Source organism: Bos javanicus, chromosome 6, assembly GCF_032452875.1.
Source record: "Bos javanicus breed banteng chromosome 6, ARS-OSU_banteng_1.0, whole genome shotgun sequence".
Classification (NCBI taxonomy): domain Eukaryota; kingdom Metazoa; phylum Chordata; class Mammalia; order Artiodactyla; family Bovidae; genus Bos; species Bos javanicus.
Genome location: NC_083873.1, coordinates 71,732,460 through 71,754,483, shown reverse-complemented (window position 1 = coordinate 71,754,483; position 22,024 = coordinate 71,732,460). Strand labels below are relative to the sequence as shown.

Below are 22,024 nucleotides of genomic sequence, written 5' to 3'. Positions count from 1 at the left end.
TATGTATATATGTATAGCTGATTCACTTTGCTGTACAGTAGAAACACAATATTGTAAAGCAACTATACTCGAGTAAAATTAAAAAAAAAAAAAAAAACACTCTATGTGAATGGTCCTCAATAAATGGTAAATCCAGATTTCCCAACCTCCTGGTTCATGTTCAAGAACAAGCCAGTCGTAAGCACCCTCGTCTGCAGACTATTGCTCAGTTGTTTCACATCTCCAAGAAAAAGGTTTAGGGTCCAAGAAGAATGTTTGCATTCTTCTGCCTTTCACTTGATTCAATAAAAATCATCTATAAAACAAACTTGAAGACCTCAGGAAAGACCCAGCTTATTAAGTAAGGATTCTTTAAAAAAAAAATCATAACGCCACTGTTATGATTATAACTGGCAGAAATGGTCTCCTAAGATGCATTCCAACTCTAATTAAAACAGAGCTTTCCCAGGGCTCTCACTTAATTTTAATTTATATTAAAATAGAAGAGTCATTCGATATATTGAACAGCCATCCTAAATCTAGTGGCTTAAATGCCAAGCATCTTCCCTTGCCACAAACTTGGAGATGGATAAAGGGCTGAGGGATAACATTTGGGATTACCCACCCACACAACAGGCTTTTTTCCAGAATATGAAGAAAACTGTTTCCTAAAATGAGATTATGCTGTGCTTAGTCAAGCTTTTTCAAAGATGCAATGCTAAAGAGTCTGCCCATCCATACTGGTGGACCTAAATGAAACTGGAAGAACAACATCTATTTGGAAACTGACTTTAATCAATGTTAAAGAGCTATAACTTTTCACTTAATTTGAGATCTGGAAGAAATGTCATATTGGTCCAAGGCTTCTTCCACTTCATTCAAAGTTCTCTAGGTTTCTCTGTCTAGAAACTTCTCACTCCACTCACCCAGCATGACTTCCTTTTAGCACTTATTGCAACCTGACACTGTGTTGTATACATATTTGCGTACTGTTTCTTGTCCCTCTCTCCCACCAGAATGTCTCTGTAGGTCAGGGGCCCTGGCTGTATGCTTGTTCTCATATTCCAGCACCAACAACAGGACCTGGCACAGACCAAACCCTTGGAAGCATTGTCTTTGTTTACTGTTTGACTGAATAACTCTTGCTCTACACTTTTATTTGTTGTTGTTGTTCAGCTGCTAAGTTGTGTCTGACTCTTTGAGACCCCATGGACTGCAGCACGCCAGGCTTCCCTATCCTTCACCATCTCCCAGAGTTTGTTCAAACTCACGTGCATTGAGGTGGTGATGCTATCCAACCATCTCATCCTCTGTCGCCCCCTTCTCCTCCTGCCTTTAATGTTTCCCAGCATCAGGGTCTTTTCCAAAGAGTTGGCTCTTTGCATCAGGTGGCCAAAGTATTACACGAGATTATTTGAGGCTCAGAGGAGTAAAGTGACTCGCCTGTGGTCACTAGGCTAGAGGGAAAGTTGGCTTTAGAACCAAGCTTAAGTAACTCCCAGTCATTCTTCCAAAGGATCCAATTATGCCACTCCCTGCTTTTGATAGCTCCCTGTTGCTTAAAAAATGTCAGTACTCTTTGGCCTTTCAAATCCCTCCAAATGTTGCCTGATCCACATGTCTGGTCTGGTCTCCTGCCATTCCCTTCCATGCCTGAATGCTCCTGCCACCTCCCTGTCATGGCTTCATGCTTGCTGTATCTTTGCTCATTCTGTTCCCTACCTCTAGAATACCTTTCCACCCCCTCTCCATCTGTCAAAATTCTACACCTCCTTCAAGACTCAGGACCAATATCACTTCCTCTGTAAGCTACCTCCTTATCTTTCTTCGTTCTGTCCTCCTTCACAAGAACAGTCACCCCTTCATCTGAGTCCCCACAGCACTGGGACATTCTCTCACAGCACATTTTACAGTCTTGTCTTTCTTCTCTGATAGACTGAATTCTTCACATTTATCTTCACTAGCATCTCCACAGTGCCTGGTATGAACAGCTGGGTCAGGGAAAGGAAGAGGAACACAGGGGACATGCGCTACCCTTCCTGTTCAGTACGACTGTCAACGTGACAACAAGCCTCCTGCATACCAAACACGGGTCCCAACGACCCAAATTTTAGAAAAAATCAGTTACTGCTAGAAGTGGGACATGACATCAAACATGACACATGAAATCAACTAGTGACTTGTAGAACATCATCGTGTGTTCATTCATTCTGCAGCAATGTTAAAATGCTACATTCTTTTCTCAAGCTAGAAACTACAACAAAAGTTCTCATTCAAGTGACCTGTATTCCCTCAATCTTTGTGCTTTTCATGTTATGTCCACGGTGCCTAGTCCACAGTGCCCAGCCCATGGAGCGCAACACTCAACACACATCTGCTGACGTGAGATAAACTGAGTTTATACAGTGACTCGGGCTGCACACAATGTTGGTGGTTATGGGACTTTTCATTAAACTTCATACTGCAGGACACTGTTATTTATTTTTGGCCTACTCCAAGGTAACCAAAGATCGCTCTCCTGTTTTGATTCTAGTACTTATCATCTACCTGGGTTGTTTGTAACAGACAAAAAGCACAGGAAAATGATAATCTGGAATTACTTTTATAAACCACCCTTTTGGAAGTAATTGCGTATCTTCTCTCAAACTCCAGAATGCCCCTATTAAAAGGGTAAGCTCATGCACATTACTACCTAGTATGGATGATCAGAATAATCGAAGTGTCAGAGGTGGCCTGACAAAGTTATTGTTCACAAGTTGTCACTGATAACAAACTGATAGTGACTTACAACTCTGAGCAGGCTGGGTTGGGGTGGGGGAGAATAGATCTGAAGCTGCATAATGTAAACTTTAAGATGTTAATCTGAGCTGCCTATGTTGATTAGGAAAATTAAAATCTCAATTAGAAATAACAAATTGGGTCCTGAGGGGGTTTTTTCTTCTAATTTGTATTGGGGTATATTGAAGGTTTACAATGTTGCATGAGTTTCAGGTGTACAGCAAAGTGAATCTGTTATACAAACACAGATACCCACTCTTTATTAAGATTCTTTCCCCCGATAGGCCATTACAGAGTACTGAATAGAGTTCCCTGTGTTAAGCAGGTCCTTATTAGTGATATATTTTATATATAATAGTGTGTATATGTCAATCTCAATCTTCCAATTTTCCCCCAGTTTTCTTCCTTTCTATCTTTGCCGATTAAAGACTATTATGTCATAAAACTGACAGAAAGCCCCAATGGGAGGCCACAGCCTTAACACCACCCATTCCTGGCTATTTCTTTTTCGATTGGAGTATCAGGCATATCCATAATTAAGAGAGGGAAATTAACAGCCTGTAAGTTCTTCCTTTGGAACACAAAAGGAATACAGCCCTAAAAGCTTGCTGCTTTGTCCTCAAGGGTCATTCAAAACTATCTGAAATCTTCACAATAAAGTTACCCATTTGACTGCACTATATCTTATTTATCCCCGAGTTGCAACTGGTAATGTCTAATGTGTTTTTCTCAGAACTAAATAAAGCTATATGGCCTCTGACCTATATAGGAAGGTAAAATAAAGCCTAAATATCAGCATTATAAACAAAACAAAGCCCCTGTCCCCCACCCCCACCCCCACACACACACCTGGCATAATACCTAAATATGCAATGACTCGGGCATAGACCTTGCAACATTTGATAAATGTCAGGCACTAAATGGTCTTCTAATGGTTCAAAGAGTTCCCATCTTCCTGAACACCTAACCTATTAGCAGGGAGAGGTTACAGGCAATGGAAAGAACTCAGCTCAGTTACTTAACCTCTGAACTTGGGCTTCTCATTTGTAAAATGAAGGGCTGGTCTAGAACACCACCACCCAACAGAAATACAATGCAAGCCACATCTGTAGCTTTTATAGTAAACACAAAACACAAAATTTTCTAGTAAACACATTTTCAAAAAAGTAAAAAAAAAGGTAAAATTAACTTTAATAATGCTAATCTGATACAGTTAAAACATTATTTAAACATGTTAAAGTATTTTTAAAATATCAATGACATATTGCACTTTTTTTTCATACCAAGTGTTTGAAATCCGGTGTGTGTTTTATACTTAGGGCTCCTCCCACTTTGGACAGGCCACATTTCAAATGCTTTAATAGCCCATGGGACCAGTGACTGTACGAGACAGCACTCGTCTAGATGACCTCAGATATTTCACTTGACACTAGATGTAATTTTAATAAAGGGCATAAGAGATTTATAGATAAAGTATGCTTAGAAAAACTATAAAGTATTCAAAAGGGTGTTTTGCTTTTTTAACTTTTTTTTTTTTAAACTCAAATGGGGTTGGATCTGCAAACAACTGAGTAGGTGGTCTGTTCTACTGTCAGCCTTAACCTTTTCTCACTGAGTCACTGTCCTACAAGCTTACAAGGAAGCTAGGAACATTCAAGACAATGTACCCCTGCTGACTGAATGAGACTTCCAAAACCTCAGAACTAGAAAACACAACTGTTAAAAATGGGAGTTCAACAGAAATGAGAAAGAAAATGATGTGAGCACCTCGTTATCTTCCACATATTAAGACAATGCTAGGAAACACACAAGTATGCATGCTTTTGTAGTTGTTTCTCCAATTACTCAATATCCACTGAGGAAGATCGTGCTGCTCCTCCCACACTGTCCTGCTTATTAGTCCCTTTGTGATCAACGATCTGCCTTCGCCAGATGGCTAGTCCGGGTTAAGAGCACAGTATGAGATCAGAGAACAAAGCAAAGCTAACTGGCCTTCCCAGGAATTGAACCTGTGACCCTGACCTCATTAACTCTAGAAAACAGTTAACCCATCACAAACATGCCCGGGCAGCTGCATCTTAAAGAGTGCCAGGCAAGCCCACGGCATCTGTCACAATGATACTGTGGTAGAGAAAAAGTCACTCTACATTTATTAAGAACTTTTCAAAATGAAGAAAAGACAAAATGCAGTCATTGAGGGCAGCTGGAATTCATCAGCAGTGTCTGACCGGCTCGGCTGAATTCATCACAAGCTTCCCTAAGAGTATCAGCTGTGGCCCTGGCCTGAGACCACAAATGACCTTGACAACGGGGTCCTCATGCTTCCTCTTCCAACAACAGTGGTCTTGGGGCCATGGGCTTTCCTTTTTACTTCTCCCCAGGTCGGGAAACTGTGGGCTAACAATTACATATAAGAATGTTCACAGATTATTTATTGAATCCGGCTTATCTCAGATTTAAACAATAACTGAGTTTCTCTGTTGCCCCCCTCGACCCTACATGCTCCCTGTCTCCCCCGTTAGTGCCAGCCAACCCCTCTCCAAGGGAGTGGAGCGAGGCCAGCGGACCTCTGGGTCGGGTATTCCTACCCTCCCTAGTAAAAAGCTTTTTCTTTTTTTTTTCCAAGTGTTCCCTCCTTTCTTATTACTGAGAATACTTCTTAGCAGCTGGTATCTGCTCTAAATTCTAACAACCTGTCCCTAGTGAGCTGAGTGCTTACTTCCAATTTAAATATTTCCCAAAGTGTTTCAGGGATGTGGCTTCTGTATCTTTTCCTCAAAGACATATTTTTAAAATAGTACCAGCTTCAGAAGTAACTTTATTAAAATTTCCACGCAAACTTCAAAGCATACTGTTTCAAAAACTCTACAAACATCTGGAAGAGCTGGTGAAGATTTTAAAATCAGATTGAAATTATTTCTGCATTTCATTTTTGACATTTTATACAGAATCACCTTTCCACATGCAAACTCAATATAAAGCTGTTATATATGGTTGTTCTATTTGCTTTCTTAAATATTTCTGATAACATGTGACCAAAGCATTCAATGCGCTTCCCAGGTGGTTCAGTGGTAAAGAATCCACCTGCCAATGCAGGAGACGCAGGAGATGCAGGTTCAATCCCTGAATCAGGACGATCCCCTGGAGAAAGAAATGGCAACCCACTACAGTATTCTTCCCTGGAAAATCCCATGGAAAGAGAAGCCTGGCAGACTACATTCCATGGGGTCTCGAAGAGTCGGACGCAACGGAGCAGACATACACACACACAAGGCATTCAACATCTCTTAAAGGTTTTTACTCAATTTTTTCATTTCCACAAAGTTACTTAAGGTTATTTTTAAATTTATGGATTAAGAGTTTGTAAGCATGCACTTCTCATGTAACTGGAAATCATACATATACGTAGATACGAATTTGCATATGTATCTGCCTCAAAGGCACTAGTGCAAGTACACATCTAAATTGATGTTCCTCTTTTTATCTCTAAGAATGCTCACATCAAGAATAAAAGTAGTACAAAATGTAATGAGAACCCAATTTGCCTGCCTGAACAGAAAAAATTAGTGACCATTCAATAGCTAGAATGTTTCTTGATGCTCACAAAAACTATGCCAATCCACTAAGAGTCAAGAGTTACACAAAAGGAATAAATTAATAAAATAAGCATAAAATATAAGCTTATGACAATTATACACAATTTCATTAGAAGCAAAAGGAATTTTTGAGGGTTCGTCTAGGGATAAAATCTAATGTCCAACGATAAGTGAAACAATATACCCACTTTAATCTTAACAGAAAATGATGGTTGAGGAAAATATGTGGTTTCACAAAACCAGGAAATTGCTGTTCTTTGTCCAAAATATCATCATGATCTACACAAACTCTGATTTTAAAAACCTGTCAGTTTTGAAAACACCAACCTTAATTCAACAAGTAAACTAGTTAAACATACCAGTGAAAGTTTAAAGCTCCATGCACGTGGAAGCCACATTGGAAAAGCAGGAGTATATTTATGTATCTTTAAGCACCTTGTAATTATCTTATTTATAAGATACAATCCTATGCATCCAACCAGACAACAAAAGAGTCTGAATCTGTCAGACATAAATGGGAAAGAAATAGTGAGATCTGCCTTTCCATTGTCACATGTTTCTAAGTACTATTTATAAAATATATTTCCTTAATTCTTTCTCACAATATTTTTAAAAGAGGAGAAAAGTCCCAGGACCACCAAAAAAATTAAAATATTACTAAAATTTTAAGAAACATTTGCAAGGAACTGAAATACAAAAACAAAAAAAATTAATAGTCCGGTTAGTGGTGGTTTCTTACAAGCACTTTACAAAATAAGTACTTCAACTGCCTGGTGAGTTTGAAACAAATCAATATACTATAAAGTACTCTTTGTAGCTCTTAAGTCTTCATTTTGTGCCTTAACAAAAGCCGACATTCATTTGTAATGAAGTCTTTTTATAGTTACACGGCTATTACATGTCTCTTCCAAAGATATATTAAACCTTTGGGTGCTCAATAAAACTGACCAATTAATTGACTCTATCATAAAAACCTGAGAAGCTATTTCAAAATGTTTACATCAAAGACCAGCCAAAGTCAAAATGAAATACTGGTCTATGCAGTATGCTTTCTAACTTACTAACTTGAAAACTTTCTTCAAATGAGTCATTTCAAAGGAAACTGCAAAAGATGTACCAAACAGGTAAGTTCTCAATACTGCCATTCAAATTTACCTAAGAGAAGGAATAATACATTTTCAGAAATCACTGGGAGAACTGAAAACAGAGGGTTGGGGCTGGAAGAGCAGAGAGCTTTGGGGTCAAAAAGAATTCTGAATTATTGCTTCATCTCTCTCTAACTTTATGACCTTGGGCAAGTTCATAAAACCTCTTTGAGTCTTAATTTCAATTATCAAATGGAAACAGAAGACCTTCTTACAAGGCCGTTACAAGCACTAAATTAGATAACGTACAAAAATAGACTGCTTAGCACAGTATCTAGACAATAATAAATACTCAATATACAGTTATAATTACTAAGAAATGTTTAAGAATCTGTTTTCAGTGTAATTTAACATTCAAATTTCAGAAGATGTTGTAAATAATTAGAAGGAAAAATATAAAGGTTCAAAAAAAGATTTGTCTTTAATGCACTCATTAACCTGATTATCCTTAACATCAGTGCTTTTCAAACTGCAGGTCCTGGTGCATTAATGGGATGTGAAATCATTTAGTGTATCTCAACCAGCATTTCTAAATAAAACAGAATGAAAAATATAAAAATGCATTGCACACATAGGAAGTCTAAGCTCTGATTAATGACTTTTTTACCTAAACACATTTGTAATGTATCTGTATACCAGATGGCAAAGTAAAACATTTTATTGTGCAAAAAAAGCCACTGCTTCATTACAATAATGAGAATAAAAATAATCAGCTGACACTGAATGCTTAGTTTCTACTAGACATTGTGCTAAGCTTTATGCTAAGCCCATTATTTAATTTGCTCCTGCCCCAAATCCTATAAGGCCAGTAGCTACTGTGACACCATTTTACAGACGAGAAAACTGAGACTTAGACATATTAAGTCACTTGCCAAAGATGCAGAGCCAACAAGTGGTAAACCCAGAGTTCAAATTCAGTCACCTGTCTCCAGAACTTTCCCATTCAGCCATTTCACTTAGCGGGTGGTAAGATATAACTATTCCTTATGTAAAAGTTATTCAAAAGGTAGACTTTTTCATGAGGTCTAATTCGAGAGAGATTTTGTGGAGGTGCAACATATTGGGGAGAAGACAATATGATTCAGAGATGAAAGCACCAGGCACGAGGTCCCCTTCTGTCCCTGGCACTATTGCTTCAGTGGTGAGGAGCTGGCAAGTCATTTAATCTCGCTGTGTCTGGATTTCCTCACCTACAAAACAGGAATGATAGTATCTGTCCTGCCTCCCCACAGGCCATTGTGAGGAAGTATTTGTACCTATAACAAGTGAAATGTTCTACTGTGCTATTCAGTTATATGAGATGATCATTAACATGACCCAAGGGGCCCCGGTCTTCACAGAAACATACATCACACATGATCAAAACAGGAAAGTCACCAGGCTTTTACAAACTGTACGTGTAAACAGTCCATACAGTTCTTGGCACACAACAGGCCTTCAGTAAATGTTCATTAAACTAAAAGAAGTAAACCAGTTCAATCTGTATGCATATTTTATCCATTTGCATTTTATTTTTCATTAATTCTTTCTAAATTAATTAATTTCTTCGACTATTTATTGAACACCTAGTATGTACCAGACCGTCCCTTACCATAGAGAATTTTTTTTTTTTTGGCCATGTCACACTGCTTGCAGAATCTCGAGTTCCCTGGCCAGGGACTCCACTTGTGCCCCTGCTGTGGAAGCACCAAGTTTTAACCACTGGACCACCAGGGAAGTCCCCTACCCTGGAGAATTTCATATTAATTTCAATTAATTTTCCTGAAACTGTGTAAGGAAAAATTGTAAAATACAACTTCCTCACCGAGCGATAATAATAACTTACATTTATTACGGTGCTTTATAGCTTGCAAAGAACTATGTGGAAGCTTTTTTACTTTTTAAAATTTTATTTTTAATTGGAGGATAATTGCTTTACAAGTTGTGTTGTTTTCTGCTGTACAACAATGTGAATCTGCCATAAGTATACTTTTATCCCCTCCCTCAGTGGAAGCTTTTGTTTCTCACGCCAACTGCCTAAGTATGTCAAGTCAGTATTATCTTCCCAACTCCAAATTCAGTGCTAAGTGACTGCTAAGTCTTTAGAGTGAAAGTTTCTCCATTTCAGAGGTGACTGTAAATATAGGGGTTTGGAAGAAACTGTTTTAATACTGGAAAAGGGCAATCTAGTGGCCTTGATTTTCTTCCCTTCACATATCTGAGTTGAAGTAATGAAACCATCCACATCACTTACGTAAGATGCATTTTTCAAAAATGTTTCTTAAAAAAACCTGCCTTTGAAAATTTTTTTCTTACAGGTTTAATTTTTTGTTGAATATATTCAACCAGGATTCAGTTTTCTCAGAGAATAAAGGAGGGAGTGGTGGACGCATCTTTCCTTTGTTGATTTTTTAAAATTACTCAAAATTATTGTTTTCAGATTCCTGAGTCACTTTACAATGCCAAATAATTGTTAGCCATTTTACATATAATTCAACAACTACTACAGGTGATTTTTACAGAAGAATGATGATTTAATGACAACTTGATGAACTGAAAATTTGCTACAGGATATTGACTAAGAACCTTTTACTGAAATTGCCTTATCCTTTGTATTCTAACCACTCCCTCTCCATCAACACCACCCCCCCTCACACACGCACTCCCTCACCTACACCAGATCAGTTTCCGGGCCATTATTCTTAAAACCATATTAAAATTTTACAACACATGTTCATAGTTATTAGGTTTTCTGCCCCCTGCCACCCCGCCCATCCACTGAATCCATGTGCGTTTTAAACATTTTTTTTTTGTATTGTCTCTTAAAATGTAGAATTCAGAAAACGATTACGATGCCTCTATTCTGAGAACACCTCAAATGTAACCCTCTGCCCTTCTGTTTACTGATAAGCAGGAATAAAAGCCATTCCCCACCCACCATCTCGGTAGGGTTAGGAGGTCCAATCTCGCCACTACAGAGCTCTGCAAGAAAGAACGGTTATAGAACCAGGAAAACCATCTCAAGAACCCGGGGGAGAAGATAAGGAAAACACATTTTTACATCACTGGCAGCGTGCAGTCTCCCGGCTCCAGCCCTTGTAAACAGGGAAAACCTTTGTCTAGCCTCAGCCATCAAACTGGTGGCTCATCAGAATTGGGGCAACATGAGTTTGTGCGAAATGGCTCGGCAGAGGTTAAACAAAGCAATGCAGTTGGGGGGGGGGGGGGCGCGGGGGGCGGTGGGAGGCAGGGCTGAGCCCGGGTCAGCGCCCGAGATCCCAGACGGCGAGGTCTCGCTTTGACCCCCGCCACAGCCGGGACCCGAGCCGGAGACCCCAGGATCGGATGCCGCGGCGCGGGAAGGACAGAGGGAATTTAAAGGTCCCACGCTTTCGGCAAGTTACCGAGGGCGCAGCCCGTCCGCAGGTTCCTCGCGTGGGATCCAGAGCCGCGCACACCACGCGCCGGGTGCCTCGGGGAGGGTCCGCGCCGCACGCGCGGGGCCACCGCCCCGGAGTCCACGACCCGCCCAGCCGAGCCCACTAACCCAGGGCAGGGGCAAGGTCGAGAATCCCGGGCCGCCGCGGGGGCCTGGCCCGGGGGTAACCAGGGAAAGGGAGAAGCCAGTCCGCTGCACCCATTGTCTGGCTCCGGCCGCGGGCCGGGAGGGCGCTCACCTGACGTCCCGGCCGGGAGCCCGGGCTGGGAAAGTGGCTAGATGGCGATGGCGATCCCGCGCGGGCGGCGGGCGCCAGTGCAATGCCCGCGGCGCTCCCGCGGCACCAGCAGCCTCCGCAGCAGCACCGGCAGCGCACCCGCCTCTCAGGCGGCCACGGCCTCCATTGCTCTCCCCGCCGCCGCCGCCGCGCGGCACTGCGAGCCCGGCCCCGCGCGGCGTGGTCACATGCTCCGCCCGCGCCTCGGGCGCTCGGACCCGCGCCCGCCGCGGCCCCGCCCGGCTTCGCCCCTGGACGGCCGGGGCCTGCCACGGGAACTGGAGAGCCGGCTTTCCTTTCGAGCCCTCCAGAAAAGAAGCCGCGGGACGGCTCCCTTCCCCTGGGAGTGGTGGTGCCCAGAAATCGGAGCTGATCACAGGCAAGGGCGTGGGATTGGTCAGTGTCCTCTCCACCACTGCCGGGGATGGCCCGGCTGACCTGTGGGGTCTGAGGTTACTGTGGTGGGCTCACAGGGAGACTTACGTGGGATAGGAACTCGGGACCATCAGTTAGCACCCTCCACGGGGTGCAAATCCGGCCCCCGGTACCGGGATGAGCTAGAGACTAGGGGAGCGACCTGGACTCCCGAGGGAGTTTTCCCCTGCAAAGCCCCGACCGTGAGAAATGGCATGGGGGGGACTCCTGAAAGTCAAACAAGTTGAAAGATACCACACAAAAGTAGAAAGGCTCGAAATTGCTTTGCTGAGTGGCTGTACATCTGAACAGAGTGACACTGACATTGGGCGTTATTGTTCCCAGCCAGAATGAAATTAAACATTGACTTTGATATTTTAAGAAAACTATGTTTTCCTTTTGTGGCTTAACTGGAAACACTAAGACTTTTTTTCCCGTATGTTTTGCTATGACTATTTCGATGGAACTTGGAAATCCGTTTCTGGTGATCCTTTCCTTCACAATGCATGCAGAGATGCTAAAAACAATTTTGTATCACTATTAATAAAGAAATTGAAAACAAAGCAAAAAATAAATCCTCTGTGACAAAAGATGCAGAAGATGAGAGGTAATGGGAACAGGTGCTCAATCTTGAGTCAGATGTCCCAGTGCCAAAAACAGGACTACTAATTTTAATATGGGTGCCTGACTTAAAGAAGCAGCTTTGACAGTGGAAAAATCTAGTACATACTGCCTGATCCAAATGGGTTTTTCTAGAGGAACATTTTAATTAACCACCAGAATATGGTTGTGTATTTTTGTAAATATAGATATCATTGTTCAGCATTTGCATATACTAAATGATGTCTCGGAGAAGGCAATGGCACCCTACTCCAGTACTCTTGCCTGGAAAATCCCATGGACGGAGGAGCCTGGTAGGCTGCAGTCCATGGGGTCGCTAAGAGTCGGACACGACTGAAGCGACTTAGTAGCAGCAGCAAATGATGTCTGCTGCTAAGTTGCTTCAGCCATGTCCGACTCTGTGTGACCCCATAGACGGCAGCCCACCAGCGTCCTATGTTGAATCTCCAGGCAAGAATCCTGTAGTGGGTTGCCACTTCCTTCTCCCAAATGATGTCTGCTTTATTCCAAATAAGCATAAGGAAGAGTTTTGGGAAGCCTTGAGCAGGTTCTCCTTGATTTGATCTAGTAGCAGTAGAAGCTCTCAGAAGCCAAAAACCAAGTCTGTGTAGAACATATAACTGAGGTCTTTTTCTTGACATATTATAATCTTGCCAAGGACATGAATACACATGCTATAAAAATTCAAATTTACATAAATCAGGTGTAGGTCTAATGTCTTTTATTTTGCAGAGCAAGGAACACCAGATTATACATTCATAAATTATTGAAAGAGTTCTAGAGAATTTATACTAATATTAGAGCATTCCTAGCTCTAATGGATTTTATGTTTCATGGGCCTCAGAAATCAGAAGCTATCAGGCACAACTTTTGATGGGTGCTGTTTTTTCCCCTCACTTTTCAAACACACTGCTTCCTAATTACTACATTCAGGGCTATAGTAACAGAGTGGTACATCAAACAGGGTTATCAGTCTGCTGTTCCACTTTTGACATGTAACACGTAGATTTTCAGAGACCATAATGCAATACAAACTAAAAATGCAGAACACTAAGAATTTTAAAAATACTTAACCATTTATTTAACGATTAAAGAATATGAGAATGAAATTATATAGTTAAACCCATAGTTCTCAGTTCAGTTAAGGTGCTCAGCCGTGTCCGACTCTTTGCAACCCCGTGGACTGCAGCACGCCAGGCTTCCCTGTCCATCACCAACTCCTGGAGCTTGCTCACACTCACGTCCATCGAGTCAGTGATGCCATTCGATCATCTCATCCTCTGTTGTCCTCTTCACCTCCTACCTTCCATCTTTCCCAGCATCAGGGTGTTTTCCAAGTAGTCAGTTCTTTGCATGAGGTAGCCAAAGTATTGGAGTTTCAGCTTCAGCATCAGTCCTTCCAATGTATATTCAGGACTGATTTCCTTTAGGATGGACTGTTTGGATCTCCTTGCAGTCCAAGGGACTCTCAAGAGTTTTCTCCAATACCACACCACCATAGTTCTTAGTTGTGGGTGATTTTTCCTCTGGGAAACATCAGGCAGTTTCTGGAGACACTTTCGGTTGTCACAACTGGCTCACAGGTGCTACTACTGGCATCTAGTGGTTAGATGCCAGAGATGCTTCCAAACATCCTACAATGCACAGAACAACCTTCCACAACCAAGAGTTCTCTGGTGAAATGTCAGTAGTGCCAAGGTTGAAAACCTTGAGGTAGACCGTGGACTTCCAGAGCCTCAATATTTCATATTCCCTCATTTCTGTTTTAACCTCCCTATTCCTGTGTATTTACATGGAATTTTCTTAATGCTCAAGAAATAAGTACAATAGTCAAACCTTTCACTAAGAGGAGACCAATGAAATGAATGGGAGAATAATTGTGCAAATAAAATTTATACAGGTAACAAATAAAGATAGGAAAAAGCTAAACTAGTAGAAATATTGTGGTGTAGACAGTGTCTTGATTGTCCCTGGCAACTTCTTCAGAACCTTGTCATCTTCCCAACAGCCCATTGTTCTGAAAGTTTCCATTAGTCAAGCATAAGGTTAGTAATTCCCTCCTGATCACTCCAGGTCAAGGGCTGTTGTGAATATTCAGAGTTCAAGGTGAATGAGGGGGACGTATTTAAATGACTCAAAGGGCAGGCAGTGACTCTTGGGATGGGGTGAGACTTAGAAAACGCCTATCCTATCAATAGTTGTTCAGTAGCTAGTAAAGTAGTAAATGTCGCTCAGTCGTGTCCGACTCTTTGTTATAGTACTGACTTTCTGTTCTGTGCGTGGGTTTGTGAGTAATTCACTTAACTTCAGACTTTTCCACAAGTCTGTAAAACTGAGGATAATTGGTGCATGTTACATATCTTCCATCAATTATAAAGTTATTCCTGTGATAAACCTTAATGGAAAAGAATATGAAAAAGAGGACTTCCCTAGTGCCAATGGCTAAGGCTCTTCAATTCCAATGCAGGGAGCCCCGGTTCAATCCCTGATCAGGGAACTCAGTCTCACATGCCCCAACTAAGAGTTCACATGCCACACCTAAAGATCTTGGATACCACAACTAAGATCCAGAGCAGCCAAGTAAATAAATATTTTTAAAAGAATGTGAAAAAGAATGTATATATATATATATGTATGTATGTATATACATACATATATATATATATATGTATGACTGAATCACTTTGCTATAGAATAAAAATCAACACAACATTGTAAATCAAGTATATTTCAGAGACTTCACTGCTGGTCCAGCAGTTAAGACTGCACTGCCAGTGTGGGGTTCAGGGGTTTGATCCCTGGTTGGGGAACTAAGTATATCTCAATAAAGTAAATTACAAAGTTATAATGATCTCAAAAACTAATGACAAAGTATAATAGGCAAATACTAATAAAAAGAAAGCACATAAAGACAACTGAATATTAATACTTCTAGCAAAACAATGTTCCAGCTAAACAATGAAGCTAGACCACTGTCTCTCACCATATACAAAAATTAATTCAAAATATAGATCTAAAAGTAAAAGCCAAAAGTATAAAGCTGCTCAAACAAAGCATAGGGAGTAATCTTCACCTCCCTGGGTTAGAGAATGTTTTCTTAGATAAAACACCAATAGCACAGGCCAAAAGGAAAAATAAAACTAGACTGCATCAAAATGTAAAGCTTTTTAAAATTTTTTTGAAGCAAATAGTATCAAGAGAGTGAAAATATGGCCCTTAAGGTAGCAAAATAAAAAGATTTCCTCTGCGTCTGAAAGCAGAGCATTCCTATGAAAGCTTTCATACACCACAGTGGTGTAAAGCAAAGCGGCATATACCTAGACACATCTTGCTAACGGACACACAAAATAAATCAAGATAAAGGAGTTAAACAACAAAGTCCTACTGTGTGGCACAGAAAACTTTATTCAATATCCTATGATAAGCCATAATGGGAGAGTATATTAAAAAAGAATGTATATATATTAACATGTATAACTTAGCACTTTTCTGTATAGCAGTAATTAACACATTGTAAATCAACTATACTTCAATGAAAAAGATAAAGCACAGATAATCACAGACACAGTTCAAATTAATGCAGCTTGATGCCAAGATACAGCGTGTAGTTGCTGGGGAAGGAACTTGGCAATGCCACTCACACTACTTGGAATGCACATCTTTTCCATAAGAGCTAGCTATAAAAAAACACTGAATGTTATTTTTACCTTTGCCTTTTTTTTTGTAAAGGTGAATATCCTCTTTGGATTTCTTTCAGTCGCCAAAAGCAAGTACTGATACAATGAAGTGGCATAAATCAAACTTGAAAATCAGGGGATCCATGTATTTGCAAATTATATATGTATGCAGAATATATAAAGAACTTGTACAATTCAATAGTTTAAAAGATAAATATCTCAATTTTTAAATGGGTAAGGGACCTCAGACAATTCTCTGACAAAAATATAAGCAAACACTCAATAAGCACATGAAAAGATGCTCAATGCTGTTAAGCATCAGGGAAATGCAAATCAAAACCACAATAAAATACCACTTTATACCACCAGGATAGCAATAATAAAAAAGAGAGATAATAACAATTGTTGGTGAGGACGTAGAAACACTGGAACCATCAGACATCACTGGTGTAACATAAAATGGTTTAGCCACTTAGGAAATAGTTGGCAGGTCTGAAATATGTTAAATGTAGAGGTTGCCTGTGACCCAGAAATTCCACTTCCAGGTACACACCGAAGGAAATGAAAGTATATAGCCACACAAAACATGAATGTTTATAGTAGTATTACTTACAATGGCCAAAAGTGGAAATGATCGAAATGTCTGTCAACTACTGAATGGATTAAACAAAAGGTGTTATTAGCCTTTTTACAAAGGCTAATATTTTTTATTAGCCTATCAGTTCAGTTCAGTTCAGTCCCTCAGTCGTGTCCACCTCTCTGCAACCCCATTAATTGCAGCACGCCAGGCCTCCCTGTCCATCAGCAACTCCCGGAGTTCACTCAAACTCATGTTCATCGAGTTGGTGATGCCATCCAGCCATCTCATCCTCTGTCGTCCCCTTCTCCTCCTGCCCCCAATCCCTCCCCAGCATCAGAGTCTTTTCCAATGAGTCAACTCTTCACATGAGGTAGCCAAAGTACTGAAGTTTTAGCTTTGGCATCATTCCTTCCATAGAACACCCAGGGCTGATCTCCTTTAGAATGGACTGGTTGGATCTCCTTGCAGTCCAAGGGACTCTCAAGAGTCTTCTCCAACACTACAGTTCAAAAGCATCAATTCTTCGGCGCTCAGCTTTCTTCACAGTCCAACTCTCACATCCATATATGACCACAGGAAAAACCATAGCCTTGACTAGACTGACTTTTGGCAAAGTAATGTCTCTGCTTTTGAATATGCTGTCTAGGTTGGTCATAGCTTTTCTTCCAAGGAGTAAGCATCTTTTAATTTCATGGCTGCAGTCACCATCTGCACTGATTTGGGAGCCCACAAAAATAAAGTCTGACACTGTTTCCACTGTTTTCCCATCTATTTCCCATGAAGTGATGGGACCAGATGCCATGATCTTCGTTTTCTGAATGTTCAGCCTTAAGCCAACTTTTTCACTCTCCTCTTTCACTTTCATCAAGAGGCTTTTGAGTTCCTCTTCACTTTCTGCCATAAGGGTGGTGTCATCTGCATATCTGAGGTTATTGATATTTCTCCCAGCAATCTTGATTCCAGTTTGTGTTTCTTCCAGTCCAGCGTTTCTCATGATGTACTCTGCACATAAGTTAAATAAGCAGGGTGACAATATACAGCCTTGACAAACTCCTTTTCCTATTTGGAACCAGTCTGTTGTTCCATGGCCAGTTCTAACTGTTGCTTCCTGACCTGCATACAAATTTCTCAAGAGGCAGGTCAGGTGGTCTGGTATTCCCATCTCTTTCAGAATTTTCCACAGTTTATTGTGATCCACACAGTCAAAGGCTTTGGCATAGTCAATAAAGCAGAAATAGATGTTTTTCTGGAACTCTCTTGCTTTTTCAATGATCCAGCAGATGTTGGTAATTTGATCTCTGGTTTCTCTGCCTTTTCTAAAACCAGCTTAAACAACTGGAAGTTCATGGTTCACGTATTGCTGAAGCCTGGCTTGGAGAATTTTGAGCATTACTTTACTAGCGTGTGAGATGAGTGCAATTGTGCGGTAGTTTGAGCATTCTTTGGCATTGCCTTTCTTTGGGATTGGAATGAAAACTGACCTTTCCAGTCCTGTGGCCACTGCTGAGTTTTCCAAATTTGCTGGCATATTGAGTGCAGCACTTTCACAGCATCATCTTTCAGGATTTGAAATTCCAGCTCAACTGGAATTCCATCACCTCCACTAGCTTTGTTCATAGTGATGCTTTCTAAGGCCCACTTGACTTCACATTCCAGGATGTCTGGCTCTAGGTGAGTGACCACACCATTGTGATTAACTAGGTTGTGAAAATCTTTTTTGTATAGTTCTTCTGTGTATTCCTGCCACCTGTTCTTAGTATCTTCTGCTTCTGTTAGGTCCATACCATTTCTGTCCTTTATCGAGCCCATCTTTGCATGAAATGTTCCTTTGGTATCTCTAATTTTCCTGAAGGGATCTCTAGTCTTTCCCATTCTGTTGTTTTCCTCTATTTCTTTGCATTGATCTCTGAGGAAGGCTTTCTAATCTCTTCTTGCTATTCTTTGGAACTCTGCATTCAGATGCTTATATCTTTCCTTTTCTCCTTTGCTTTTCACTTCTCTTCTTTTCACAGCTATTTGTAAGGCCTCCCCAGACAGCCATCTTGCTTTTTTGCATTTCTTTTCCATGGGGATGGTCTTGATCCCTGTCTCCTGTACAATGTCACGAACCTCATTCCATAGTTCATCAGGCACTCTATCAGATCGAATCCCTTAAATCTATTTCTCACTTCCACTGTATAATCATAAGGGATTTGATTTAGGTCATACCCGAATGGTCTAGTGGTTTTCCCTACTTTCTTCAATTTCAGTCTGAATTTGGCAATAAGGAGTTCATGATCTGAGCCACAGTCAGCTCCTGGTCTTGTTTTTGTTGACTGTATAGAGCTTCTCCATCTTTGGCTGCAAAGAATATAATCTGATTTCAGTGTTGACCATCTGGTGATGTCCATGTGTAGAGTCTTCTCTTGTGTTGTTGGAAGAGGGTGTTTGCTATGACCAGTGCGTTCTCTTGGCAAAACTCTATTAGCCTTTGCCCTGCTTCATTCTGTATTCCAAGGCCAAATTTGCCTGTTACTTCAGATGTTTCTTGACTTCCTACTTTTGCATTCCAGTCACCTATAATGAAAAGGGCATCTTTTTTAGCCTATATACAAAGGAATATTTGGCAATAAAAATGAATGAAGTACGAATACATGGTACTACACAGATAAACCTTGAAATCATGCTAAATGAAAGAAGCTAGGTGTAAAAGATCACATACTATGATTCCATTTATATCAAATGTCCATCCAGACAGGCAAATCTATAGAGACAGTAGTAGATCATGGTTAATGGGGAATGAGAGGGGAGAATGGATAGTCACTTAATAGATGTGATGTTTCTAAAATTAATGGTGGTAATGACTGTACAATGCTGTGAGTATACTAAAAATCATCAAATCATACAATTTAAATAGGTGTACTTTATGGGGATATATAAATTATATCTCAATAAAGCTGTTCAAAAAGAGAAGCAAGAGTAACTAACAACATTAATATCTGACAAAAGAGATTATAAGGTGACAAGTATCAAATGTTATAAGGAACAAGCTGCTGCTGCTGCTGCTGCTAACTCCCTTCAGTCGTGTCCGACTCTGTGCGACCCCATAGAGGGAAGCCCACCAGGCTCCCCGTCCCTGGGATTCTCCAGGCAAGAACACTGGAGTGGGTTGCCATTTCCTTCTCCAATGCGTGAAAGTGAAAAGTGAAAGTGAAGTCGCACAGTTGTGTCCGACTCTTAGCGACCTGATGGACTGCAGCCTACCAGGCTCCTCCGTCCATGGGATTTTCCAGGCAAGAGTACTGGAGTGGGGTGCCATTGCAAACAACAGAAAATAACACTCTTGAAAATTTATGTATCTAACAATAGAAATTTTGAATTATTTAATCTAAAAACTGAAAAAGAAAAGGAAAAGTTAATAATCTATAGTGATAGTGGGAGAGCTTTAAACCTTTCTTAGCAATTGTCATATCACATAGATGAAGATGTGTGTGTAAGTCACTTCAGTCGTGTCCAACTCTGTGCGACCCTATGGACTGTAGCCTGCCAGGCTCCCCTGTCCATGGTATTCTCCAGGCAAGAGTACTGGAATGGGTTGCCATGCCCTTCTCCACAGGACCTTCCCCACCCAGGGATCGAACCCATGTCTCTTCTGTCTCCTGCATTGGCAGGTGGCTTCTTTACCACTAGTGCCACCTAGCAAGCTTGATATAAAATATATCAAGAAAGGTATATCCAACAAACAGAAAATATGCTTTCTGTGCAAAACCATTTGGCACAGTCACAAAAATGTACCAAGTTTTAGCACTGCCTCACAAAATCTCAACAAATTTCAAAAAACAAAATCCATGTAGGCCACATTCTGTGATTAAAATTCAATAAATTAGAAATCTGTAACAAAATCCAATGTGAAAAATTTTAAACTTCCTTTTAAATAATTCACTTTAAAAATAGAGTGATCATACTTTCTGGTTCACCCAAAATAGTCCTAGCTTACACTTACTGCCTGGACATAATATGTATATTTCACTCTAAAAGTATCCCAATTTGGATGGTGAATTATATAATAATCACAGTTAATGAATAATCCTTAACTGAATTTGGAATCTATTTAGAAAGCAATAACAAAAGGAAATGACAAAATACCTTAGGAGGTATAGCCCAGGGTTCTTGGAAGAAATTTAAGAAAGATTAAAAGTACACTAAGTATATAACTCCAGGCTGAAAAACAAATAAAAGCAAAGAAAGCAGAAAGATGGAAGGTGTGAAAGCAAGAGTTAATCAATGAAAAACAAATCAAACAGTAGATTTGATCAGCAAAAAAAAAAAAATTGATTCTTAGGAAAAGGTCAATCAGTGAAGAGATACACAAAAAGTAGGCATTTCACAAAAAAAGAGAAATAATTACAGTATGGATTTTTAAAAACATAGATGAAATAGATTTTCCAGAAAAAAATCTGAATTTCCAAAACTGATTTGAGAAGGGGGAGAAGATCAGAATAGCTGAATTTTTTTTTTAATAGATGAGTATTTGTAGGAGAAATTAAAAAGGTTGTCCAATGTTTTCTGGGCTGGATGAAGCACAGTCTGGAATCAAGATTGCCAGGAGAAATATCAATAACCTCAGATATGCAGATGACACCACCTTTATGGCAGAAAGTGAAGAGGAACTAAAGAGCCGCTTGATGAAAGTGAAAGAGGAGAGTGAAAAAAATGGCTTAAAGCTCAACATTCAGAAAACTAAGATCATGGCATCTGGTCCCAACACTTCATGGCAAATAGATGGGGAAACAATGGAAACAGTGACAGCCTTTATTTTGGGGGCTTCAAAATCACTGCAGATGGTGACTGCAGCCATGAAATTAAAAGATGCTTACTCCTTGGAAGGAAAGTTATGACCAACCTAGACAGCATATTAAAAAGCAGAGACATTACTTTGCCAACAAAGGTCCATCTAATCAAAGCTATGGTTTTTCCAGTAGTCATGTATGGATGTGAGAGTTGGACTCTAAAGAAAGCTGATTGCTGAAGAATTGATGCTTGATGCTTTTGAACTGTGGTGTTGGAGAAGACTCCTGTGAGTCCCTTTGACAGCAAGGAGATCCAACCAGTCCATCCTAAAGGAAATCAGTCCTGGGTGTTCATTGGAAGGACTGATGCTGAAGCTGAAACTCCGATACTTTGGCCACCTGATGCAAAGAATTGACTCATTTGAAAAGATCCTGATGCTGGGAAAGATTGAAGGTAGGAGGAGCAGGTGACGACAGAGGATAAGATGGTTGGATGACATTACTGACTCAACGGACATGAGTTTGAGTAAACTCCAGGAGTTGGTGATAGACAGGGAGGCCTGGTGTACTGCAGTCCATGGGGTCACAAAGAGTCAGACACAACTGAGCAACTGAACTGAACTGAATGTTTTCTTCTAAAAAAGACACCTACCCAGGTGATTTCATGAGTCAGTTCTAACAAATTTTCAGGGAGCCAACAATTGCCATGTAATCCAAAAGTTTCCAGGACATGGGAAAAAGGCAATTTCACTACCCCTTCTAGGACACTA

At 40.5% G+C, this 22,024-nt stretch overlaps 1 protein-coding gene across 2 annotated transcripts in view; it reads right to left on the bottom strand.

The window, feature by feature from the left end:
• CRACD (capping protein inhibiting regulator of actin dynamics) overlaps positions 1–11,235 on the bottom strand; it is a 276,923-nt gene extending 265,688 nt beyond the window's left edge. The window contains exon 1 of one of the 2 annotated variants that reach the window (XM_061420229.1): positions 11,155–11,235. The gene's annotated coding sequence lies outside the window, so the exon portion shown is untranslated. Of the gene's footprint in view, positions 1–10,881; positions 10,964–11,154 lie in introns of those variants that run through there. The other variant, XM_061420234.1, reaches the window with a different exon arrangement.
• Positions 11,236–22,024: the final 10,789 nt, after the last annotated feature.